Source organism: Bos grunniens, chromosome 29 (assembly GCF_055505025.1).
Source record: "Bos grunniens cultivar Pamir isolate PY7600 chromosome 29, Bosgru_T2T1.0, whole genome shotgun sequence".
NCBI classification, from domain to species: Eukaryota; Metazoa; Chordata; class Mammalia; order Artiodactyla; family Bovidae; genus Bos; species Bos grunniens.
This window is the reverse complement of record NC_141193.1, coordinates 37061088-37075008: the sequence shown is the minus strand read 5'-3', so window position 1 is coordinate 37075008 and position 13921 is coordinate 37061088. Positions and strand designations below refer to the sequence as shown.

At 39.2% G+C, this 13921-nt stretch overlaps 1 long non-coding RNA gene across 10 annotated transcripts in view; it reads left to right on the top strand.

The window, feature by feature from the left end:
* The window catches only part of LOC147342506 (uncharacterized), a 1735326-nt gene that overhangs the window by 613567 nt on the left and 1107838 nt on the right, over positions 1–13921 (top strand). The window lies entirely within an intron of this gene.

Genomic DNA, 13921 nt, shown 5'->3' with positions numbered 1-13921 from the left:
TGTGACCCCATGGATTGCAGTACTCTAGGCTTCCCTGTCTATCACCAACTCCTGGAGTTTACTCAGACTCATGTCCATTGAGTTGGTGACACCATACAACCATCTCATCCTCTGTCATCCCCTTCTCCTCCTGCCTTCAATCTTTCCCAATAACAGGGTCTTTTCAAATGAGTCAGTTCGCATCACGTGGACGAAGTATTGGAGTTTTAGCTTTAGCATCAGTCCTTCCAATGAATATTCAGAACTGATTTCCTTTAGTATGGACTGGTTGGATCTCCTTGCAGTCCAAGGGACTCTCAGGAGTCTTCTCCAACACCACAGTTCAAAAGCACCAATTCTTCAGCACTCAGCTTTCTTTATAGTCTAATTCTCACATCCATACATAACTACTGGAAAAATCATAGCTTTGACTAGACGGACCTTTGTCGGCAAAGTAATGTCTCTGCTTTTTAATAAGCTGACTAGATTGGTCATAACTTTTCTTCTGAGGAGCAAGCAACTTTTAATTTCATGGCTGCAATCACCATCTACACTGATTTTGGAGGGCAAAAAAAATAGTCTGTTACTGTTTCCATTGTTTCTCCATCTATTTGCCATGAAGTGATGAGACCAGATGCCATGAACTTAGTTTTCTCAATGTTGAGTTTTAAGACAACTTTTTCACTCTCCTCTTTTACTTTCATCAAGAGGCTTTTTAGTTCTTCTTCACTTTCTGCTATAAGGGTGGTATATTCTGCATATATGAACTTATTGCTATTTCTCCTGGCAGTCTTGATTCCAGCTTGTGCTTCATCCAGCCCAGCATTTAGCATGATGTATTCTGTATATAAGTTAAATAAGCAAGGTGACAATATACAGCCTTGATGTACTCCTTTCCCAATTTGGAACCAGTCTGTTGTTCCATGCCCAGTTCTAACTGTTGCTTCCTGACCTGCATACAGATTCCTCAAGAGGCAGGTCAGGTGGTCTGGTATTCCCATCTGTTTAAGAACTTTCCACAGTTTATTGTGATCCACACACTCAAAGGCTTTGCCATAGTCAGTAAAGCAGAAGCAGATATTTTTCTGGAACTCTTGCTTTTTTGGTGATCCAGCGGATGTTGGCAATGATCTCTGGTTCCTCTGCCTTTCCTAAATCCAGCTTGAACACCTGGAAGTTCATGGTTCATGTACTGTTGAAGCCTGGCTTGGAGAATTTTGAGCATTGCTTTACTAGCATGTGAGATGAGTGCAGTTGTGAGGTAGTTTGAGCATTCTTTGGCATTGCCTTTCTTTGGGATTGGAATGAAAACTGACCTTTTCCAGTCCTGTGGCCACTGCTGAGTTTTCCAAATTTGCTGGCATATTGAGTGCAGCACTTTCAAAGCATCATCTGTTAATATTTGAAATGGCTCAACTGGAATTCCATCACCTTCACTAGCTTTGTTCATAGTGATGCTTCCTAAGGCCCACTTCACTTGGCATTCCAGGATGTCTGGCTCTAGGTGAGTGATCACACCATCATGGTTATCTGGGTCATGAAGATCTTTTTTGTATAGTTCTTCTGTGTATTCTTGCCATCTCTTCTTAAAATCTCTGCTTCTGTTAATTATACATAGATAAACATTATAATCAGATATTAAACATGTTTTACATTTTGAAATAATATTTTTCTTTCTTTCTTTTTTTTTTTGTTTTAACTGTGGCATGCAGCATGTGGGGCTTTATTTCCCTCAACAAAGAAAGAACCCATGCCTGGTGTGCTAGGGTCTCAACCACTATAGCACTGGGGAGGTCCTTGAAACAATATTTCTTAAATTAATATCTTCAAGTTTTCATAGTTGTGTCAATGTCTACCTAACTGCATCAGTGAATTATTACTGAGGTGATTTTACCACAGGTCTAAATATGCTATAAGAACATATATTTGCACACTTGACTGCAAAGCAGACAAATAGATTATAAATGAGTCCTGTTTGACTGTCATGGCAGTGAAAACATCTGATTCTAGATCTAACTATTTTGGTGGCTTCAGGAACAAAGTAAGCACAGAAAATCAAGTTTTAGGCTTGATTGAATTTGGAATATAGCACATTTCTTCATGTCTTATGAAAAACAAGGAGTTGACTTCAGACTGAAGAAATTTTCATTGATAGAAGCACCTAAATTCTAAATTGGCTTGAAGACTTGTTTAGACCTGATATGTTGTTATTGTTGTTCAGTCACTAAATCATGACTCTTTTGGGACCCCATGAACTGTAGCCCACCAGGCTCCTCGTCCATGGGATTTTCCAAGGAAGAATACCAGAGTGAGTTGCTGTTTCCTTCTCTAAGGGATCTTCCTGGACCAGGGATTGAACCATGTCTCTTGAATTGGCCGGTGGATTCTTTACTGCTGAGCCACCAGGGAAACCCTGAGACCAGAGAACCAGTCCAGTAAAGTAAAAGCAAAGTAAAGTGGAGTTGCTCAGTTGTGTCCAACTCTTTGTGACCCCATGGACTGTGGCCCACCACACTCCTCTGTCCATGGGATTTTCCAGGCAAGAGTACAAGAGTGGGTTGCCATTTCCTTCTCCAGGGGACCTTCCTGACCCAGGGATCGAAGCCGGGTCTCCTGCATGGTAGGCAGATGCTTTACCATCTGAGCCACCAGGGAAGCCCCAACCAGTCTAGTAAGTTGTGTAAATAAATGATCTACTGCTGCTGCTGCTAAGTCGCTTCAGTCGTGTCCGACTCTGTGCGACCCCATAGACGGCGGCCCACCAGGCTCCCCCGTCCCTGGGATTCTTCAGGCAAGAACACTGGAGTGGGTTGCCATTTCCCTCTCTATTGCATGAAAGTGAAAAGTGAAAGTGAAGTCGTTCAGCCGTGCCCGACTCTTAGTGACCCCATGGACTGCAGCCCACCAGGCTCTTCCGTCCATGGGATTTTCCAGGCAAGAGTACTGGAGTGTGTTGCCATTGCCTTCTCCAAATGATCTACAGGCAGTGAGAAAGCTGCTATCCAGCTCCCTCTTTCTTGGTCTTAGTGATGAGGTCCCCCTGCCACTGCTCCGAATGTGATGCAGCATGGTCATGCACTTGCCCTGGGGCAAGGCGCAGTGAGCAGTTTTGTCTGCTCCGTACTGTGCAGACCCGCTGTCACCTGTCACAAGCAAATAAGCAGCTGTTTATTTTATCTTCTGCTGCTTCTTAACATGTTTTTATATACCATATTATTACACTTAATATTGTGTATAGAAAGTGCTCAATAACTTATTTTTTTTAATTATCAATCTACAAAAGCGTTTTCTTCCTATCCTGAGACTCTTTGAAGGTCCCTGTCACACAGCAGTTATGCACAAAATACTTGGATAAATTCCATTTCTTTACTGGAGTATACTTTATCTGGAGAAAGAAAAAAACAAATCCATTTTTTAAAAAGTACCTTTGAGAAAAGCTTATTAGCCATCACCTTAGAATATAATAATGTATGTGGTATAAATGAAACAAGTAGGGCAGATAAATTTAGTTTCTTTGGACTTGAGAGTGAAAAGCACATGTACCTTTTTGCATAGCAGGCTGAAAATGCATGGATTTGCTATAATCCAATACGAGAAAAATGCATATATCCTTATAAAACCAGGACTTTTAAAACTACTTTAAATAAATGTTTACCAGTGAGAATGTAGGATGGATTTGATTCTGTTGAGGATACAATTTATTATTATATTTCAGTTAATGGTGACTTTACTTGTTCCTCATTTGTCACACAGGGAGATATTTTAAATATTCAGTAAATTGATGTGTATGTTAGTCCTTTGGAAGCTGGTTTGATTGATATTGAGTGTTTTGTTGTTATAACAATATAATGCCATTTTCTATGAATATTTGAAAAGGACTGCTATGGTAAATAACCAAATAAAGGTAATCAAGATGAAATATTCTAGTTGTGCTTTAAATCTCATTTACAATTACATAATCTTTATATTTTATAATTCTAACTATAGTAAATACATCCTTGGTTCCAAATACTGTATACCTTGAAAACTATAAATGACTTTAGGGATGATATAATACTCAATATTGTCCTATTTGTATGATTTGGAAGATAATCTATTTTTTTTCCTTTTATTTAGTACCTACTGATACTAAACATTTACTGGATACCTAGGACTAGAGATACAAAAACTAGCATTTCTTGGATAAAAATGCCTAACATAGTAGGCAAAATAGACATGTAAATGTTTATGTCAATTTCTGTTAACAGCTGATTAAATATGTTGCATTTATTAACTTTTAGCTAATAGCAAGTGAAGATTTAGAGGTTTAAGTATTATGCCCACTATCACAAAAGGTATTAAACTGGTAGAGCTGGAGGTATATGTATATAAACATATACACCTGCACATAATCATACACCAAAAGATTCTGAAGAAAATATACTCTGTTCTTCTCTAATTGCACTTCTCTGATCATTTTCAGATAGGCTTGCTAATCCCTTATACTAGAAATAGTGGGTACAGAGCAAGTCTTCTCTGACCCATTTTTCAAAGTATGGGAATCAATGGGTTCACGTAAGGGGGATATCAGCAGAGAGGTTTTAGGTTAGCAAACCTAGCAGGAAGGAAAACTATTTTCAAATAGGAAATTCTGTTAGAATTCTGATACCTAGCATGATAAACTTTGTGTCCATGGAGAAAATTTACTGCTAAGGTCCACACAGAAAAACATCTATTTCTGCTTTATTGACTATGACAAAGCCTTTGACTGTGTGGATCACAAGAAACTGGGGAAAATTCTGAAAGAGATGGGAATACCAGACCACCTGACCTGCCTCTTGAGAAATTTGTATGCAGGTCAGGAAGCAACAGTTAGAACTGGACATGGAACAACAGACTGGTTCCAAATAGGAAAAGGAGTTCGTCAAGGCTGTATATTGTCCCCCTGCTTATTTAACTTATATGCAGAGTACATCATGAGAAACGGTGGGCTGGAAGAAACACAAGCTGGAATCAAGATTGTTGGGAGAAATATCAATAACCTCAGATATGCAGATGATACCACCCTTATGGCAGAAAGTGAAGAAGAACTAAAGAGCCTCTTGATGAAGGTGGAAGAGGAGAGTGAAAAAGTTGGCTTAAAGCTCAACATTCAGAAAATGAAGATCATGGCATCGGATCTCATCACTTCATGGCAAATAGATGGGGAAACAGTGGAAACATTGGCAGAGTTTATTTTGGGGGGCTCCCAGATCACTGCAGATGGTGACTGCAGCCATGAAATTAAAAGACACTTACTCCTTAGAAGGAAAGTTATGACCAACCTAGACAGCATATTAAAAAGCAGAGACATTACTTTGCCAACAAAGGTTGGTCTAGTCAAGGCTATGGTTTTTCCAGTGGTCATGTATCGATGTGAGAGTTGGACTATAAAGAAAGCTGAGTGCAGAAGAATTGATGCTTTTGAACTATAGTGTTGGAGAAGACTCTTGAGAGTCCTTGGACTGCAAGGAGATCCAACCAGTCCATCCTAAAGCAGATCAGTCCTGGGTGTTCATTGGAAGGACTGATGTTGAAGCTGAAACTCCAATACTTTGGCCATTTGATGTGAAAAGCTGACTCGTTTGAAAAGACCCTGACACTGGGAGGGATTGGGGGCAGGAGGAGAAGGGGGTGAGATGGTTGGATGGCATCACCGACTCAATGAACATGGGTTTGGGTGAACTCCGTGAGTTGGTGATAGACAGGCAGGCCTGGCTTGCTGCGGTTCATGGGGTCACAAAGAGTCGGTCTCGACTGAGTGACTGAACTGAACCGAAGGTCCACATGGTCAAGCCAGTATATCCAAATCTAGTTGTAGGAAATGCAATCACGGAAAGGCAATGTGAAGTAAAGATATAAGAAAAATGCAGACACATCAGTGCCCAAAAGCAAAGGTTCACTTGTTTAGAGACATACACTATATCACCTGTTGTTACAGAATGGAGTATTTATTTGAAGGGGGTATTTGTGGACAAAGAAATTTAGAATTCTTCACAGCTACTTTTTAGCTCACTTTTTCATAAGGAACCTTAAATTAACCATTCCCAATATGCAGAATCTTTAAAGAAGTAGCAGATTAAAGAAAGTTAAAATTAAAAAAGAGGAGGGAAAAAGAGGATGAGGAAAATATATGTACTCTGTGCTTCTCATCTAACCCCACTTCTCAGATCATTTTCAGATAGGCTTGTTAATCTCTCATACTAGAAATAGTGGGCACAAAACAAGCCTTTTTTGATGCATTTTTGATAACTAACCCATCATCTGAGGAGAGGGAAGTCCCAACATCAAAGTATAAGAGCAGGGGCAAGGCTCAACGGGTCATTTATTATTTTTTACTTCCTCAAATGGTTATTTAGCTCCTGCTATTGCCAGACAATTTGCTAGACCCCGGAGACATGAGAGTAAATGGGAAAGTCCTGATGAAAGAAAACAGGACTCCATCTCATCTTATTTTTGTAGCCTTAGAGATACCATTCTTACTGCCATTTTTATTTGAATGAAAATACCCTGAAATTGCAAAGCAGATTACTTTAAGGAGTAATTGCTATTTGCAACAAGGTGAGTCTGAACTTTCTAAATGCATTATATTATCAAGAAATGCAAAAATAAATCAAGTTTTGAGGCTAATATTTGATCTGTCATTCATTACACTATTTCACATTTGTGTCTACCTCAATATATTCCTCATTTTTCCATCTACTCCTCTTTAGAATATTTTTATTTACTTGTTTTTAGGCTGCGCTGAGTCTTCGTTGCTGTGCTGGCTTTTGTCTAGTTGCAGTGAGCAAGGGCTACTCTCTAGCAGTGGCGCTCAGGCTTCTCTTGTTGTGGAACCCTGATTCTAGGGTGAGCAGGCTTCAGCAGTTGTGACATGTGGCCTCAGTCATTGTGGCTCCTGGACTCTTGAGCACAGGCTCAGTAGTTTTGGCACGTGGACTTACTTGACCTATGGCATGTGGGAGCTTCCTGGATCAGGGATCAAACCCACATCTCTTGAATTGAAAGGTGGCTGTTTCTACCAGTGTGCCTCCAGGGAAGCTCATCTACTAATTTTTGAGAAGTGAATGTTACAAATTTAGCCTGATATTAACAATGATGAGACTTTTATCTTTTTTAAAATTTTGCATTTCTTTATGTGGTTTTTCTCCTGGATCAAAGTGTCCATTGACTGGGGGATGGGATGTCTTATAAAAGAAAAAAGTAGTTTTCAAATAAAGTGGTATTCACTTCCAATATTATCTACCTTAGCAACTTAATATGTGCTTGTCATTGAATAATTTTTTAAAATTACCCTTAATCTCCATGTCTATAAATTAATGAATAAGGATACCCAACTCACAGGAATAAGGGTATAAAAAGTTGGCATTATTTAAGTTCTTTTATGTTGATTAAAGGGAACTGATCCAGAATAAAAGTCTAAATCCCGAGGCAACAGTTGTGAAATATTTGAAATGGTTGAACACTTCAGGAATTTTGTGCTTTAGGGGTAATCTTAAAATTCAGATTAGCTAATTGTTTCCCAAATATGGATAGTCATAAAAAAATAAGATCTATTATGGAAAATAATTTGGTAAGAGTGGAAAAACTAAAAACTGTGAATAGAGATTTGAGTTCTAGTTCTATATCTGGAAGCCTTTGCATACCGCTTTTCCCCTCTGAAAAAGGCTGTCTCGTCCATAAACAGTAAAGTTGGGTTAATTCTCTGAGGAGGGACCTCTAGACCTAAGAGTCTGTCACGGGCTCTCTCATGTTGAGTCCCGTCTCCTTTAGCCATTCTTCTTCAAGTATAAACTTGAATAAATTCCTGAATTTAGTATAGTCTTACTTATTTTAAAAATGCTTTCTTCAGTTTCATCTTTCAATAGAAAGTTGTAATGTAGTTTACCTGTTGTTGATAATAAGGAATAGTTGTAGAGATACTGGGTTCTGGATTTTGTTCTTTAGAAGACATACACAAAATCCTGCCTGAATGGTTGGCTTAGATTTCTTGGATTATATGAATTAAATTAGGTAGAGATCTTAAGGAAGTGAAAGTCATATTGTAAGCAATCAATATTAACTATCATTACTGTTAGTAGTATTAGACTGAGTGCTAATTTATAATGTTTTTACAAAATTTAAACTGATATTTGCTATGCATTTTAATTACATATTTAAGGCATTTTAATTACAGAAAATTAAAAAATAGGAATAAATAAAACATCAAGAATAAAAAAAAACATTATCTGTTAATATATTCTTACTCTCAGGGATAAAATCTATTAATATTTAGCTATATACAATTCTATATTTTCCTATATACATATACTCATATTCCTATAGAGACATGCATATAAACCATTTTGAAACATAAATAAGCTTTATAATAAATAGTCCTTGTCACAAATACTTTTGACAGTTTTTGGCTGCATATTTTTTTGAGAAGGTGTATCATAATTTATTTACTAGAATTATATCATTAGACTGTTAGATTGCTTCTAATTTTTCAGTTTGATTAACAATGCTATAATAATGCTATAATGAACATCCTTTTGTGTGTATATGGTCTGTGTGTGTATGTACATATACATGTACATATGCATCTACTCACATATATGTAGATATGTATATATATGTACTTATGTATATATATGTAGATGTGTGTGTGTGTGTGTGTGTGTGTAGCTACTTCCTACAGGTAAAAACTCAGAATTACAAAGTCAAACGGAAGTCCTCCTAGTGCAGTAAGTCTTTTGTAATGAAATAATTTGAATGCTCACTCATTACAACCAAAATGGCAGAATTTCCTCCTTGTCATCATCAATTTTTCTTTCCAACTCAGATAAGATAGTGTACACATCTCAGTTCTAATGGAATTTGTATACCAAAGAAAAAAATCAGATACTTGAAAGATACGCAGAATAATATACAGGTTAAATGAGCAATTTCAGAAGATAGGTTTTTGAAGTTAGGAGCATCAGTCACAGGTACATAATGATAGAATAAATTTGAATAAACCTAAATTTAAATAAAAAGGGGAACCATTTAAAATCACCAATGAAGGCACAATCCATTAGCTTTAGAGAGTATTTACTAAGTCCCTACAAAGAAGGAAAATAACCAAAGAAACCTTAACTTTTACAACACTTGGAATGAGATATAAATCTCAAGGATGTTGTTTTATGAACTGAATTGTGCAACTTCCACTGAAGCCCTAACCCCCCAAATCTGACTATATTTGGAGATAAAGAAAGTAATTAATGTTAAATGAGGTCATAAGGGTGTGGTTCTATTCTGAGAGGAAGGCTGCTGCTGCTGCTGCTGCTGCTGCTGCTGCTGCTGCTGCTGAGTGGCTTCAGTCGTGTCCGACTCTGTGCGACCCTATAGGCAGCAGCCCACCAGGCTCCGCCGTCCCTGGGATTCTCCAGGCAAGAACCCTGGAGTGGATTGCCATTTCCTTCTCCAGTGCATGAAAGTGAAAAGAGAAAGTGAAGTCACTCAGTCGTCTCCGACTCTTAGCGACCCCATGGACTTCAGCCCTCCATCCATGGGATTCTTCAGGCAAGAGTATTGGAGTGGGATGCCATTGCCTTTTCCCCTGAGAGGGCTAGTACCCTTATAAGAAGAGGAAGAGATACCAGAGATGTCTTTATCTCTCTAGGCATGCACAGAGGAAAGGTCATATGAGAACACAGAAAGAAAATAACCCTCTGAAAGCCAGGAAGAGAGCATTCATCGGAAATCAAATCTGTGTAGGCATCTTGATCTAAGTCTTCTAGCTCCCAGAACTATGAGAAAACGCATTTCTGTGGTTTAAGCCACCCAGTCTATACTGTTATTATGGTAGGCTGGGCTGAATAATATACCACATGAAGTCTGTATGTAAGCTCATTTATAAAGCTTACAAAAATCCCTGTTGATTTTACTTAAATCTGTAAATGGGCTATAAGTTTAATAAATAAGAGTTCAGTTCAGTTCAGTTCAGTCGCTCAGTCATGTCCAACTCTTTGTGACCCCGTGAATCGCAGCACGCCAGGCCTCCCTGTCCATCACCAACTCCCAGAGTTCACTGAGACTCACGTCCATGGAGTCAGTGATGCCATCCAGCCATCTCATCCTCTGTCATCCCCTTCTCTTCCTGCCCCCAATCCCTCCCAGCATCAGAGTCTTTTCCAATGAGTCAACTCTTCACATGAGGTGGCCAAAGTACTGGAGTTTCAGCTTTAGCATCAGTCCTTCCAAAGAAATCCCAGGGCTGATCTCCTTCAGAATGGACTGGTTGGATCTCCTTGCAGTCCAAGGGACTCTCAAGAGTCTTCTCCAACACTACAGTTCAAAAGCATCAATTCTTCAACGCTCAGCCTTCTTCACAGTCCAACTCTCACATCCATACATGACCACAGGAAAAACCATAGCTTTGACCAGACGAACCTTTGTTGGCAAAGTAATGTCTCTGCTTTTGAATATGCTATCTAGGTTGGTCATAACTTTCCTTCCAAGGAGTAAGCGTATGCAGATTAAAAAAACCACATAGCCACTGTTTTTGTTCACAGGAAGATACGACTTCCTGTAGTTGGATATCGCTACATAAGTAAAGATATCTAGGTAGGGGAGTTTATCTTTAAGACTCTGTGGTGGACACTGTATCCTCCAGTACCACTCAGATTCCCCATCCCTGAGACACACCTTTTCCCAGTTGCTGATGCTGATGTCAGGCCATAGCCTTTTTAAAGACTTCAGCTATCAGCTCCTTCAGAGATTGCCTTGGCTGCAGAGAGCTGCCACACCCAAGGTCAAGCCCTTTCCTGGCATGACCCACACTGAATAACTAATCAGTCCAGGAGTATAAGGTCCTGGACCTTGATCCACCTTGGGACAATGCAGAGGGGCTATTGGGCTACAGTCCATACAGTTGCAAAGAGCTGAATATGACTGAGCACTGAGTGCATTCTAGCTCCAGAACTCTCTGTGTGGGTGCAGAGAGTTACTTGACTTCTCCCTGTGCCAAACAAATTCTACTTCCCACCATCCCTTCCACAGGTGTTGCTCCCAAGGGCACATCTCAATAAACACCCTGCATGCTAAATTCCATTTCAGACTTTGCTTCCCTGGGAACCTAACCTGCTGTAGAGAGTGGGTAGAAAAGGTTACAATAATATTTGCAGGTGTTACAATTGCATCACTGCCTGATTGCTTTTGCTCAAAACAGTCCCCAGAGGGAACCCAGGTCCCCTATGCCAAGCCATTTGGCTCACAAAATTACATATCTAACAGTTGTAGCATAGGACTATATAAGGCTAATTTTTCCCATTCTAATTATGCAATGTGTATAAGAATTTAATAATAAGTACCTCTTAAAACAGCAGTTTCATCACTAGCATCATTATAGGTCATTCTGTTGAAAATATACTGGAGAAGGGCATGGCAAGCCACTCCAGTATTCTTGCCTGGAGAATCCCCACGGACAGAAGAGTCTGGAGGGCTACAGTCCATGAGGTTGCAAAGTGTCGGACATGACTGAGCAACTCAGCATATTGAAAATATAGACTAGGAACAATGCTAGATATATGGATAATCAAATTATACTTAGAGATCCAATAAAGTAAAATTCCAATTGCTGTTGAGACTTTTTTCAAGTAACTATAATATTCACAAAGTATATCTTCCCACTCACTTATAGAATTCTTGGTACCACTTTTGCTTTGAACCATTTATTGTGTATTGGGATATAGCCGATTAGCAATGTTGCAATAGTTTCAGATGAACAGTGAAGGGATTCAGTCATACATATACCTGTGTCCATTCTTCCCCCAAACTCTCCTCTCATCCAGGCTGCCACATGACATTGAGCAGAGTTCCCTGTGCTATACAGGTCTTTATTGGTTATCCATTTTCAATACAGCAGTGGATATGTACACTCTCAAGACCACTTTTATTTCTCATTGCTCTCTTTTTGCTCCTCCAGTGTCAGCCCCTCCACCCACCGCCTAAACCAAAAGACAAGTTCTTTCCATCTTGGCCATGTCTTCAAATTCAAGATCTGACACTTTCTTCCTATGTGACCTTGATAAAGTCATTACTTTCTCTGAGGCTTTCTTTTCTTTTGTGTAAAACAGGAGGAAATTAACTACCGTAGCTGTGGTGTACATTAAGTGAGATTAATGTATGAAAAATGCAGACCATGGTACCTAGTATATGCCAGGTACATAGTATTGGGTTTTTTTTCCCCCTCAGTTTCTTCCTATAAGAAATGTTGAGCTCTCAGATAGAAAAGACTCTAGAACCCATTGAAAGTAAGTGGTGCATGCACTGAGGTAGGGGGCAATCTTTCCCTATTTTGTAATTAAACTTCTATTATTGGACACTTAACTGTTTGGTGTACAGTTGAGGACAAGATAAAGCCTCTTGATTCAAGGAGTTTATCAAAGAGTGAAGGAGTTACAGATAAGAAAATAGCAGTGCGGGAGAAAGCAGAGTGTTGACTACATATGTATAGAAAGAATGAGATGGGACCATCTTTCTTTTCTTCTATCTTTGTTTCTTAAAAACAACATTCAGAGGGAGAGCTAGGTTGCTGCTTTTGGATTAACATAAAGGCACTGTAGACTATAGGCATGAGAAGCTTGCTTCCTTAGAATAAGGAATACAAAGGCTCAGCCAAGGAGAATTGCAAAATATCTCTAATTAACCACCAAGCATATTCCTTAGCTAAAACACCTGGCCTTTCTAAGCCTGACACCTGTCTTTTTAGTACTGCTAATAATGGATAAATGATTTTAAAAGAAAATATGGTTCTAAGTGGTGGTTTTGATGAAATAGAGGCTTTTGTAAATTGAGGGGAAAGAAAGTATATCTTTATGAACTGTTACCTCAAAGTGAAAATGTTAATTGCTCAGTTGTGTCGGACTCTTTGTGACCCTATGGACTGTAGCCTGCCAGGCCCCTTTGTCCATGAGATTTCCCAGGCAAGAATACTGGAGTGGGTAAGCCATTCCCTTCTGCAGGAGATCTTCCCAACCCAGGGATCAAACCCAGATGCTGCATTGCAGGCAGATTCTTTACTGTCTGAAACACCAGGGAAGCAAACTTAAGCACTACTGGTGTGCCGAGTAGTACACACATTATAAGAAGATTAAATAGAGTTGTAAAGGAAAGAAAGGGGAAAGAAAGGGTAAGGTATTAAATATGCAGCCTGTTTCCTGGACTCCTCACCCTACCCCCATACAAAGGGCTCTGTATTTTCAAGTGAGTATCGTTAAATCAACACAGTTTTATGGAAACATTTTGACTTTGAAATAGATGAAAATGTCATTTCCTTGCCTTATTCTCTTTTGGTCCTATGAAAAGCAATATGATTATACAGCATGGTGTACACTATCATTTCGATAGGGAAGAGATTAGTCCTGGTTTATGAGAGAATACTCTTCATACTGTTTGTGGGGTCACAAAGAGTCAGACACGACTGAGCTGAACTGATGATAGCGTAACACTCTTTGGGATTCGATACAGCATGAAGGTAATAAAAATAAGGGTTATTTTGTTTTAACTTATCACCAGGAATAAAAGAGAAAAGATACCAAACCAAAATGGAGAAGGAAGGGTGGATAGAGGGCATATTGTCAGAAGACTGAAAGCAGTGCAGATGTAAGAGGTGAGACAGAATCGAATAGAGGAAGGGAAGGAGGAAAGAAAAGGCGAGGTGTTGAACGCGTGTTTAGAACTTTATGTTTCTTCTCCTATTAGCTCATTGCAATCGTAGGATATGCAAAGACCCTGAAGCTCAGAAAATTTTGTTGCTTGCCCAAACTGACCTTGCTAGTAAAGTTATGGGATTGAGCCCAAATCAGGCACAATCCACGGACTAAAGCTTATTATTGTTACACGTCCCAGATTTCTGAACAACCACTGCTGCTGCTGTTGCTAAGTCACTTCAGTCATGTCC